At 46.3% G+C, this 12,246-nt stretch overlaps 1 protein-coding gene across 1 annotated transcript in view; it reads left to right on the top strand.

Moving 5' to 3' along the window:
• The window catches only part of PDE8B (phosphodiesterase 8B), a 204,654-nt gene that overhangs the window by 75,254 nt on the left and 117,154 nt on the right, over positions 1–12,246 (top strand). The window lies entirely within an intron of this gene.

Below are 12,246 nucleotides of genomic sequence, written 5' to 3'. Positions count from 1 at the left end.
GACCCCTTACTCACCGGCACTGGAGCCCTGGTGCTGAACACAAGGCCTGGCCAGCCATGTGTTTCAGCACCAGGGCGAGGGGCCAACCACAGAGACATGCTGGCAGCCAGAGTGTTTCCCTGGAGGACCCAGCCTCCAGTTGCCTCGGGGCCCTGCTCTGCTTTTTTAAACTTCGACTTTTTTAGACCCCTGGATATCCAGGTGTCTAATTTTCTTGTTCTTTTTTTTTTTTTTTTTTATTCCTGCACGTGCCTGTTGCCCTGCCTCAAAGGGGTTTGGGGTGGGGCAAGAGGCATGTGTGCGCTCATCTGGATGCACCCTATAATGGCAAGGACCCCTCAATCCTTCCCATAGCAGATGTCATCATCCCGTTTGTCTTTCCATTCAACTGGTTGTTTATTGTAGTTAACAAGTCTTGCAACTCACAGGACATTAGGAAGTGGTGTTCAAAAACACAGCAATTCATATGTCTCTTCTAGAATTAGGGAAACTCAGATCCTGAATCTACCTTCATGACAGACAGAGCACCTTGTAGGCCCTGTTTTGTAGAGGCAGTGTTTCCATGCCATTGACAAATGCAGTAGTGTAGCAGAATGTTCCACAGGTTGAAATTTAATTTGAATCAACAACAGTATTTGTGGCGGGCAGTCAGTCATGATCTGTTTGGTTGCCTTCTTTCTGGGTGGCATCAATTTCTGACAAAACACATTCAGTGTGATCCCTGAATTTACAATGATCGCATCTGGCATTATGGAAATGGCACATGTAATATCTGTGGCTCCCACCACAGCTGGTAGCTTTGCAGGGATGAATTGATTTTCTTATGTGCTGGTCATGATGACTTTGGCTTATTTCCATTGGATTCCACTTGGCAAGTCTCAGCTGACATCACTTTTATGGATGACACTTGGGTTTCCTTTGAATGGAGAAATGGGACCAAGTGCTTACTCTTGAGCATGTGAAAGTTAAGTTTTGCACTACAAGAAATCTCTATTGTGGGACTGTATTTTGAACCCCATGTACAAGTCAGTCCCTCATTAGAGACTCAAGACTTATACAAAAATTACAATTCTCAGACAATGCCGCTTGGCTGTATATGCTGCAATCCCTTCACCTGACAGCTGATTGCATTGGTTGCAATAGAATGGCCCTGCTGTTTCAGGTGGAGTTAATATAAAGTGATTTTTTTTTAGTACAAGAATTTAATTGTATGACTTATTACTGGGTTTGGCTGGGATGAGTGAACAGTGTCAAAATCCCATGAGCCAATGACAGTCATGTCATGTGTTTAGTTACCCTCAGTATTCAGATTGCCTTCAAGATAAAAGACAAGCCAGTCATTTGTAAAAGCCCCAGGAGAACAGCCTGGCGATGTTAAATTCTTTCATGTGGCCCAAGGTGGAGAGTAGTTGCACTGAACATGTTGTGGGAAGGATCCCCTTCTGTGGTCTCCCCAGGTGGTAGGGGATCCCCTTCTTGCTTGTAGCAATTGCCACTTACGGTTTCGGATGAAGCACTGAAGACATCCTGCTCACAGAAATCTCATCCTCACCACCAGTTTTTATTATTGCAAAAGGTTGGTTTGTTCCACTGAAATCAGATAAGGAGCAACAGGGCAACCATTCTGGGTTAAAGACTTAACTCAGGGGTGGGCAAAATATGGCCAGTGGGCCAGATCTGGCCTACGGTAGGCCCAGTCCAGGTGCGGGGGACAGCCCAGACTGTAGCGTGTGCTAACGGTCCTGCCATCCCTAGGTGCACAGCAGGGCTGGGGCAGCATGTTAGCTTGACTCCAGTTCCTGGCAGCTTCTCACAGCATCACTGCTAGTCTCCACTGCCATTGCTGGACCCAGCCCCACTGTCCGGAGGGTGTGGCCAGTCTGTCCTGTACCCATTGCCAGGGGCGCCAGATGGAGCAGGCAGGCAGTCTGCATGTCTCCATGAAGACTGGCCAGGACACCTGCAGGTAGGGCGTGCTCAGCCAGGCAGCTGGAATGGGACCATGGGGGGGCATCCAGGAGCAGGATGTGCAGGTGGGTGGGGCTGGGGCCAGGGCTGAGATTGGGATTGGGATTGTGGGGTGGTGACAGCACAGGGCCAGGGCCCCGGGCAAAGCTACAATCCACTGCCCATATATCCCTGCAATGGGCGCCAGTTCCGCATGCAGGGACGTGTGAGGAGTGGATGGGAGCTCTGCCCTGGGCCCTGTTCCTGTGCTGTCACCGCCCTGCAGTTCTGATCCCAGCCTCGGCCTTGTCCACCCATCTTGCTCAAAGGTGCCAGTCCCTGCCTGCCTACGGCCCCATCCTAGCTGAGCATGCCCTGCCCACCTGGGTCCCAGGCCAGTCTCCATGGAGATCCCGGGATCACTAAGAGGTGACAGTGTGGGACCAGGGCCTGGGACAGATATTTAGGGAGTTTTGGTGAGCTGCTGGGGTTGGGGTTGCTGACCCAGCCTGCGACAGCTCACCAAAACTCCCTAAGTGGCCCTCCGGCCCAAGTAGTTGCCCGCCCCTGGCTTAATTGAATACTTTTCAAGCAAAATAGTGGGCAGTAACAGGAAATAATCATAATATGGATAGTACTACATATTGGTAGGAATGCACATATAAAGCAAGTAAGTTTCATAGATTTTCATAGATTTCATAGACATTAGGGCTGGAAGGGACCTCGGGAGATCATCGAGTCCAGCCCCCTGCCCAAAGGGCAGGAAGTCAGCTGGGGTCATAGGATCCCAGCAAGATAAGCATCCAATTTACTCTTGAAGGTGTTCAATGTAGGTGCTTGAACCACCTCCGCTGGCAGACTGTTCCAGACCTTGGGGGCTCGGACAGTAAAGAAATTCTTCCTTATGTCCAGCCTGAAAAGGTCTTGCAGGAGTTTGTGACCGTTCGACCTCGTCATCCCTTGGGGCGCTCTGGTGAACAAACGTTCCCCCAGATCCTGGTGGTCACAGGGCACCACAATGAGTGACTGCCATCAATCACAACCCTCTGGGTCCAACTACGGAGCCAATTTCCCAGCCAGCGGATCGTGGTGGAGCCAAGGCCACAACTGGCCAGTTTGGCCAAGAGGTGATCATGGGATACCAGATCAAAAGCTTTTTTGAAGTCAAGATATATGACATCAACCTCTTCTCCCTTGTCCAGGTGATAGGTCACCTGGTCATAAAAGGAAATGAGATTGGTCAAACAAGACCTACCCGCAACAAACCCATGCTGGCTATCCCTTAGAATGTTAGCCTGGGCCAGTCCCTCAAGGATGGCCTCCTTAATAAACTTTTAACAGTATAAACCCTAAAGACCCTTATCTGCCTCCACTATCTTCGTACATTCCTGTCTGTTGTGTTCCTTTGTCCGCTAATCATCCACAATTAATTTCTGTAGGTCTGACACTGAAGTCATCTTTGTCCAGGTGGCCTTTTCCCCTCTGGCACCCTGAGGAGCACTTTCTTTGGAGACTGAATCACTTCCATTCTACAGTGGCCCAGCCACTGTAGCTGTGCTCTGATTTCCTGGGTCAGGGCTGGGTCTCTGTACAACTGATGTAACTCATTTTTGGATTTTATGAGCCGTTCTTGTGTTTATAGGACCATATGGTACTCAAAGAATTTTACGTAGAATCTTCATCTCAAAATGATCAAGTAATACCTTGTTTGATTGTGAGAGAACTCAGATTTGGCTGCTGTAGGCTATGCATGGCTTGATTATGGTTTTATAGACATAAATTTAATTTTCCTTGAGATAAACTTGGATTATAGGAGTTTGTGCAGTGCATAGTAGGATGCACTTCCTGCTTCTGTTCCTCCTTTAATTTGTTCCTTTATTTTACCATCCTGTGCTATAATAGAATCTAAATACTTGAAGTAGGTCACTTGCTTAAAGTTTGTGTTTTTTTGTTGTTAGTATATATACATAATAGTTAATCCCTAAAATACATGACTCTGCATTTTCTTTATTATTGAATTTCATCCCCTTTCTATTTCTCCGGTCCTAAAGATCCAGTTTTCCTGTATGCTGTTCCAACCCTTAACTGCATTGATGATACTTGTCAATTTTGTGTTTATCAGGAAATTTCAGTAGCATAGTTGTAACTTTTTTTTAGTGTGCCAAAGTATTAAGACCAATACTTGAGGAAATTTGCTAGTAACTTCCTGCCAGACTGCCATTTCCCCTTTAGCCAAATTCTTCCCACCCTACAGTTCTCGTACTAATCCCTATGTCTCCAGCTGCACTAATCATCTCCAACGTGTCACCCTATCAAGCGCTATGCTGAAGTCTGGATGAATTGGGTCTGTTGCATTTCTTCTGCATAGAAAATCGTTTTCTCTTATTAAAAAAAATAAATGAGGTTTGTCTGTCATGATCTAGCTTTGATAAACTCATGTTGTGTTTTATCCTGTTTTCCATTTACCCCTTGTGTCTTTAGAATACATTTTGAAGGAAAGAACAAGCCCCTGTGTGTTACTGAGACCATATTAATGAGCTTGTAGTTGCCTGAATCACTTTCTCATTTTTAAATATAGGCACTATATTTACTATTCTTGAATCATGGTTGGTAACTTTAGAATAAGGGCTGTACTGTGTGCTTTGCAAGAAAAATATATAATTCATAAATGCAATGTGAGGCTGAAGTCAATTAACTTCAGTTTTTATGAAAACTGGCTGTCTTAAGTCAGTGAGAAATGTATAGAGGTACTTTCAAAAATGAATAATGTTTTATATATTACATATGTGCCTTGGTGAATAAATAAAATATTAAGAGAGGAAAAGTCAAGCATATTTTTATTCAAAACTTATCAAAGAGCTGTAAAGTGAGTCAAGGCACAGAAGACTTGTGCAATAAACTCTTTATTCCATGAGCTAATGTGCCTGTTTGTGAATAATTTAAGCTGGAGTAGAACTGCAGAGAAGGCACAGTCTTACCTGTCAAAACAAACCAGTGAAACTTTACCTGAATGTTTTGCTAAAAAGACCTTTGCCCACCCCATAGGAGTTTAATATTCTTATATACATTAAAGGAATCTGGACATTAGATTAGTGGAAAATGCCTGCACCAGGTCAGAAGTTTAGACAGGATTTGAAACTTTCACAGAAGATATGAATATTTTCTTACCTTTTGATAACTCTTAAATTGTAAGTTCTTTGCTTTAGGAATCCTCTTTTTGTTCTGTTTATGTGCAGTGTTTTGTACCATAATGTCTGTGAGCAGGATACCTAGGTGCAAACAGCAATAAATAAGAACAGTATATAGCCTGGAGATGAACATTTATTGCTACTAGAATTATGAATTTAGGTGTGGCAAAGGTGGAACCCTAAGACATAAGGACATAATAACTGCTATTTACTGGGTTAGAACATAGGTCCATCTTGCCCTGTGTACATCAGGGGTGCCACCACTTCCCTGTAACTGCTGCTGCAGCTGCTGGGCCAGGTAGCAGCAGGAAATCTGTTGAGCTGCCACAGGCTCCTGCACTCCTCACCACCGCTTTGCCTGGACCTACAGCCCCATCCCTTCCCTTTTGCAAGGCGGGGAGGTCTCCTGCATCAGCCACCACTTGCTGCTTTAGCTGCCTGCAGCAAGAGGGGACCCCACAAAACCAGTGAAGCCCCATCACCAGTAAACACCACCTGCTATTCTTCTAGCTACTGAAGCAACACCCATATGCTTACCCCCTTGTGTTGAGTCCTGTGCTCTACTCGTCTTCTGTCAGTGTTTTCTGTACAGCTGCATAAGCCAGTAGCATGACTCCCCACTCCTTCCTGTGTGTGTCCCTGTGTGCTGACCACACTGAGCATCCAAGAACCCAGGTAGGATGAAAGGACTCTCTAGCTGATTCTGGTCACCTGCACTGATCTGTGGCAATCCCTCCCATAGGCTCCAGCATCGGCTCCAGCATCTGTTGGATTTGACAAGAAGAGCATTGTGTATAATCCCTCCTTGTTTTTCGCAGTTCACCATGATCTGTGAGGGGGGTACCATCTTCAGCCAGGAGGCAAATGAAGTGCTTCTTGGCAGTTCTCCTCTTCTCCAGGGTATAAAAGAAGCAAGAGCCACAGTCCCTCTCCCTGACCAGCAGCTCTTCTCTCTGTGAAGTCTTCCCAAACAGGACCTTGAGGAGCTGCTAGCTTTCTACCAGGATCTTCTCAGGCTCATCCTCCAGGTCTCCCAAAATGGTTGTCCAGGGTGCCAACCTCCTCACTGAACCCCTGCTAAAAAGCTTCAGCTGGTGGTGCCGGAAAAGGGGGTGCTCTGGATAGACTGGAGGATGGCTTTGCCGCATGCTGCTTGGGAGGTGCCGGGACAGGCCCAGCCGGGTCAGCACCAGCGAGAAGCAGTGGCTGAGCCACATGCCACTCGGGGACTGCCCGAGCTCAGCCACGGCTTCCCCGCCCCAGTGCTGGCTTGGCCAGGCCTGAGAGGCACTAGGCAAAGCTGTGGCTTCTATTTACCTCTGCCAGCCATTCCCAAGCGGCAGGGAGCTCAGCCGCTGCTTCTTCTCTCCAGCGCTGACTCAGCCAGGCCTGTTGCATCTCAAGCGGCTCGCAGCAAAGCCAGCCCAGTTGCTGCTTCCTTGCGTGCTGCACAGATTGCGACAGGCCCGGCTGAGTCAGTACCAGCGAGGAGAAGTGGCGGGGCTACCCATATGGCCCTCAACAGCTCACCAAAATTCACAAAGTGGCCCTTCACCTGAAATAATTGCCCACCCTGTCCTAGACTATGTCAGGCAGGGGCAGGAGGTCCCTCTGTGCTGACCCAGCTCATGGAGCTGCCCATGCTTCCTGCCACTTACTCCAGGAGGTAAAAGCTGCCTTGCTGCCCTCTGCCCTTGCCTAGATTGACCAGGTCCTGTGCGAGGGCAGCCCCCACTCACTGGTATCTCCCACCCCTCCGGAGCTAGTGATGGGGCTGCTGCCTGTGGCATACTCCCCATCAAACCATCTTAGCAGGCTGGGACATACCAAACTGGTTTACCCCCAAACAGCCCATTGCCCTCAGCTTTACATGCTCATGCTCCATGTACTGCATCATCCTGTCCTCACATCCTGCCCTGACAACAAGTGGTGGGACACCGTAGGTGGGGATGAGGATGAGGGTCCCAGGTAAACATGTCTGTATTCTACCCTGATCCCAAAAGCTACCAGGGACCTTAGCTTTATGGACACCTTAGTTTTATGGGCACCCCCAACACCTGCCCCTTTTGTTGACAAAGGGAGACCCTGGTGCACACCTACCTTGAGTGGTCCAGGTTCCAGCCCTCCTCCTGCACCTTTTCCAGACCCTCCTGCTGCGATTCTGGCTGCACTTCTCCCTCTACCTTTTTTATTGTGCACTCTCCATCTGGGGCCACACCAAGGCCAAACTGGCCATCTACAAGACCAGGAAGGAATCTCAGACTTGGAGAAGCCCAGGTGTGTGTCAGGCTGTTTTCCTTTCCTCCACTCACATCTCCATGCAGTTTCACTGGTCAGAGCCTGCAGGCTCCCTCGACTCATTCAGTGGGCCCTGGACAGTGTGCTGTGCTCAGTGTCCTCTATCGCATCCCTTGTTATTAGCCTATGACCTCACCGTCCTTCCTGTTTTCTTTTTATTTGACTGACTGAATTAGTTGATGTGTTCCCAATGGCCTCTCTTAAGCCCATGAAAAACTGTTACCTCAGTAACCACCTGACACTACCTGCCCCTCCCATCAGTCCTTTTTGTTGAGTGAAACAGTGTGTCCAGTCCTTTTTCCTCCACTTCTTCTCTGCCTCTTCTTCTCCAATCTGTTCCTTGTCCTGACTGATGTAGTATTTCAGTTCATGCAAACCCAGCTTCAGGCACTCTCAGTGAAAGCCAACCCCTTAAAGAACTGGAGGTTTCTTAATTTCCATAAACTAGCTTTAAAACAAGCTAATAAAATCCTTAATAATACTTCCCCTGGTCCCTTTGGTATAAGTCCATTGCCTGTGCTGAAGACAGATTTATTTTGGTGGTGCTCAGAAAGTAGCGGACCCTTTCACACGCACCCTTTGCATATGTATGTTCCCAAAACACATGTCCGACTGGTTCTTATTCCCCTCACCTCTCCCTGAGGCACCTAAATGAGCTTGTCAAACTGTACCTGTGTTGCACGTCTCTCACCGGCAAGATAATTCTTACAACCATCCATGCTAAGTCATCAGCATGTTCCCTTTTAGTTGTTTACCTGCCACTGCTCCCCACACCTTCTTCACTTGCTCTTCTGTGAAGTTTCCCACCAGCACCATCCTGTCTCTCTCCTTTCCTGCTTTAATCAATTTCTTACGCTGCTTCAGGACCTCTAGCCGTACCTTCCCTATTTGATACCTCTGCATGAAACCTTCTGTCCTGATGTAATGAATCAGCAGTTGTCACACCAATGGATTCTTCAAAGCGGTCTGATATACTCCGCATTTCCCCAAAATTGCAGCGGTGTGAAATTGGGTAATATGTGCTGTTTCTCTTTGCCCTGCATTACTGCCTTGCATACCGTGCTTACATATTTTGAATAGATAAACAATCCCAAGTCCAGCAGCCCCCATTTCACTTGCTTTATGCAGTTAAGATCTAGCCAAACTTTCTCTTTTGGCATTCCAGAAGAATGCACGCACATCCCTCTATATTTTTGCTATCTGCTGCCATGTTGGTGGGAATACAGTTCCCATATATAGAATAATCAGGAAGAGCACAGCCTTAACAGCTGTCACTTTTCTGGGAAAGGACAGCATCCTTCTGCACCATAACCAAAGTATTTTCTGTAACCTTCACATCACCTTTCCCCTTGGCATCCATTGGGCTCCCTAGTACTCTTGATTTCACTCTCTCTTATCTGAAGGCCCAATTTCTCCAAGTCCCGCCAGTTCCCCACTCCATTATGATGCATTTTGATCTATTTGGTTTAGTCACCATCACTTCTGTATACTTTGATGTATGCTTTAGCACCCTTTCCATCAGAAGTCTATCTCTAACTACTACATTTATATCATCCATGTATAATTCACGTTTAACCTCTCTCCCACCTGGTAACTTTACTCTGCTTATGACCTTGTTTCTTATTCTTGGTACTTGGTTCCATGCTGCAGACACATAGTAGTGGCAACAGGGGGCACCCTTGCCTCAGTTGTTTGAATTTTAAAGGCTCCACTTATATGCCCATTAATTTGGACTTGACTCTCCACTTCTCTGTACAATAACCTTATCCAACATTTACATTTCTTGGGGAATCCCTTTTTTCCTAGCACCTCGATGTAAATAATGATCCACTCTGTTGCTTGCTTTTTCTGAATCTAGGTTTGCTATAATTGTTTCGTATTCCTCTCTTGGATGTGGGACAATGAATCTCTGATCACTGATTGCTTTGGAGATCCTTGTACCTGGTACTGCACATACTTGGTCTTCATATATTATCTTCTTGAATTTTCTCCTCATCCTCAAAGCCAGTGTCTTGGCCATTAGTTTATAGTTCATACTAAATAGTGCAATAGGTCTCCAGTTTTTCTGGAGTTCCTTCTCCCCTTTCTTGAAGAGTAAGGTCACAACACCTCTTGTAATACTGTTTCCTGCCTCTCTTGTTTCCACTATTTCCTAAAAAACTTCCACTATATTCCTCCCTACCCATGCCCAAAACTTATTGTAAAATTCCATAGGCTGTCCCATCTGGTCCTGGAGATTTCCAGGTTTTTTTTAAAGTTATTAAACACTCTTCCACTTCCTTTAAGCTCATCTTTTCTTCCATCTTCTTTGCTTCCTCCTCTTCCACTTTGTCTTTAGTCTCTTCCAGCAAATCCTTCATCTTATTCCTGTCTATTTCCTTCTTGTGATATAGATCTTCACAAAATCTTCTTGTTGCCTCTAATACCTTCTTCTGCTCTTACACCTGGATGCCACCTTCTTCCCACACCACTTTTAATTTTCCTTTTGCCATCTTCACTCTAGCTGAAAAATATCAGGACCACTCTTTGCTTTCTCCCACTCAGGGTACTACATTTTCTCTCTCATCTTTCTTTTAAACCAGCTTTCTATCTCCTGCCTTGTTTCTTCTAGTTCTTCTCATACCTGTCTTCCTTCTGTGGCTTTTTTAAACAGCTCTTGCATCTTTCACTGTAGCTCTGTCAGCTTTTACATTCTTTTCCCTGTGGTTCTTTGGCTTCCCTTCCTGAAGAATTCTCCTGTCCTCCTCTTCATCATCCACCACTCTCTGGCACTCTTAAAATATTTCTTCAGTGTTCTCCACCCCTCGCCTTGCAATGGTCGCAATTGTAACTTCTACGTAACCCTTCCCCCTAGGGTGCTCAGACCAAGATTCAGTTCTGCCTTCAGCATCTGGTGATCACTAAATGCTATACACGTGGTTTCTTCCTTACTTCTATTTCTTTTGATGCAAACACAAAATCCATTGTTGATTGTTTCTTTCCACAGGGGTCAGTTCTAGTGAAAACTTTCTCCCCTGCCCACACATCTCTTAGTGACTCTTCTTTAATTATTTGTTAACAATGTGGATGGGCTGTCTAAAGTTCTGTCTCCTCCCTCCTCAGTTCTGCCACCCACTTCTATTACCCAAGTAAAGTCCCCTGCTATTTTTTGTGGTATCCCTTTGACCACATAAACTAGCTTTCTGTGCCACTCCCAGTGGACTGACTTTTCATCGCACTCCTAATGTTTATTCTCCAGCTGCTCCCATCCTGTCTCCCACTTTCCTCTGCTCCTGTCATCCCTCTGACCTCATCTCTCCACCACCACCTTTGCCACTGCCTCTGTTGCTATCTCTATTGTTGCTCCTGCCTTCATCTTCTCTGTCTTTTTTTTCCCTCCACTTTTCCCACTGTCTTCAGACCTTCATTTCTTCTCTTCATTTCTCTCTCCATCTCCTGGTTATCAGTCACCACTACCATTGCTTTGGGCTTTCCTTCTCCACTTGTGGCATCCCAACACTACCTCAGTCTCTCTCCCCTTAAGGCATTGTTCAGGCTCTCACCTGATCACTTGATCTTAGCCAAAAGATCAAGATACTGATGGGAACCTACCACAAGCAAAAAACAGCCCATCTGAATAAAACATATGGTAATACTCATGAAGCACAATCTGCCTCACTGCTGATTCTTTTTAAAGTCATGGTAAGCCATGACACTGCATACCTAGAATCCCTTTGTTGGCCCTTCTCTCAGCCCAGTGCCTATGATTAGTGTGGCCCCACCCCCCGCTGGACCAGGTTGCCCTGTACCTCATCTGCATATACATTTTGGAGCATCCCAGTCCTACTTGGTTTCAGGCATGATTGAGGCTAACTAGTATGTGGATCCTTTGTTTGTGGGGGGGCGGTGTATCTGGAGTGCACACACACATACTGAATACCACTAAGCTATGGAGTCACCATGCCTTGAAATGCTGTTGACTCTGGTAAGGCCCAGCCCAGTGAACAATGTCCTAAGTCATGAGCTCTCTGCTGTAGACTAATATCATGCACAGTTTGTGCACAGTTTTTTAAAAGTGTGTTTTTGGAGTACCTATGCTGAAACTTGAAACAGTTTAAAAAAAAAAGTAACATGTATAAAACCTGAATAAACTAAATGTGTGGGTATTGTATGCAATTTTATTATAGCAGTGTTTCATTTCAAGGTCATTTGTTTTCAAATTTTTCCTCAATTCTTTGTGTTTAGGGAAAGTAGGGTGTGACACTAAGGAAAGTGGAAAGAGCCTGCCACAGTGAAAAGTTGGGGGAAAGTAGAAAGTAAAGGGTTACCTGACCCTCCAAATTTATTTTCCCTGATATAACAGTGGGAAGGGGACAAATTCAAGGCAAACCTGCAGTAATTAGATTCTATACTTGGAAAATTATAACAGGTATATACTAGGGGTGCAGCAATAAAGATTTTCTTGGCCGATACCCATGGTTGATTATTAACCAGCCTCATTGGCTGATACTGATAGCCGATTTACAGCAATGCAGCCTGGCAGCTTGGAGAGCAGTATCCAGCTGGTAAGTCTGTGGGGGTGGGGGGGAAGAGGCGTGGGGGGCTCAAATTGAGGCTTCCATGGTGAGGGAGTGGGGTAGGGGCAGGCACTGCCCAGCCAGGGCAGTAAATGCAACCCCACTGGGTATGGGACAGAGCTGCGGATGACTCGTCTGGGGGCACGGGAGGGGTTGGGAGGGGGGACAGCTCCCCACCACTGTGCATGCCCCCAGTTTTGTGCACAGGGCAAGGGTGGGTTGCCTCCTATGGGCTTGCAACTAGTGACTGTACTGGC

This window comes from Crocodylus porosus, unplaced genomic scaffold (assembly GCF_001723895.1).
Source record: "Crocodylus porosus isolate Cpor-Errol unplaced genomic scaffold, CroPor_comp1, whole genome shotgun sequence".
Taxonomy (NCBI): Eukaryota; Metazoa; Chordata; order Crocodylia; family Crocodylidae; genus Crocodylus; species Crocodylus porosus.
The sequence above is the reverse complement of the archived record's forward strand: the minus strand, read 5'-3'. Positions and strand labels throughout refer to the sequence as shown.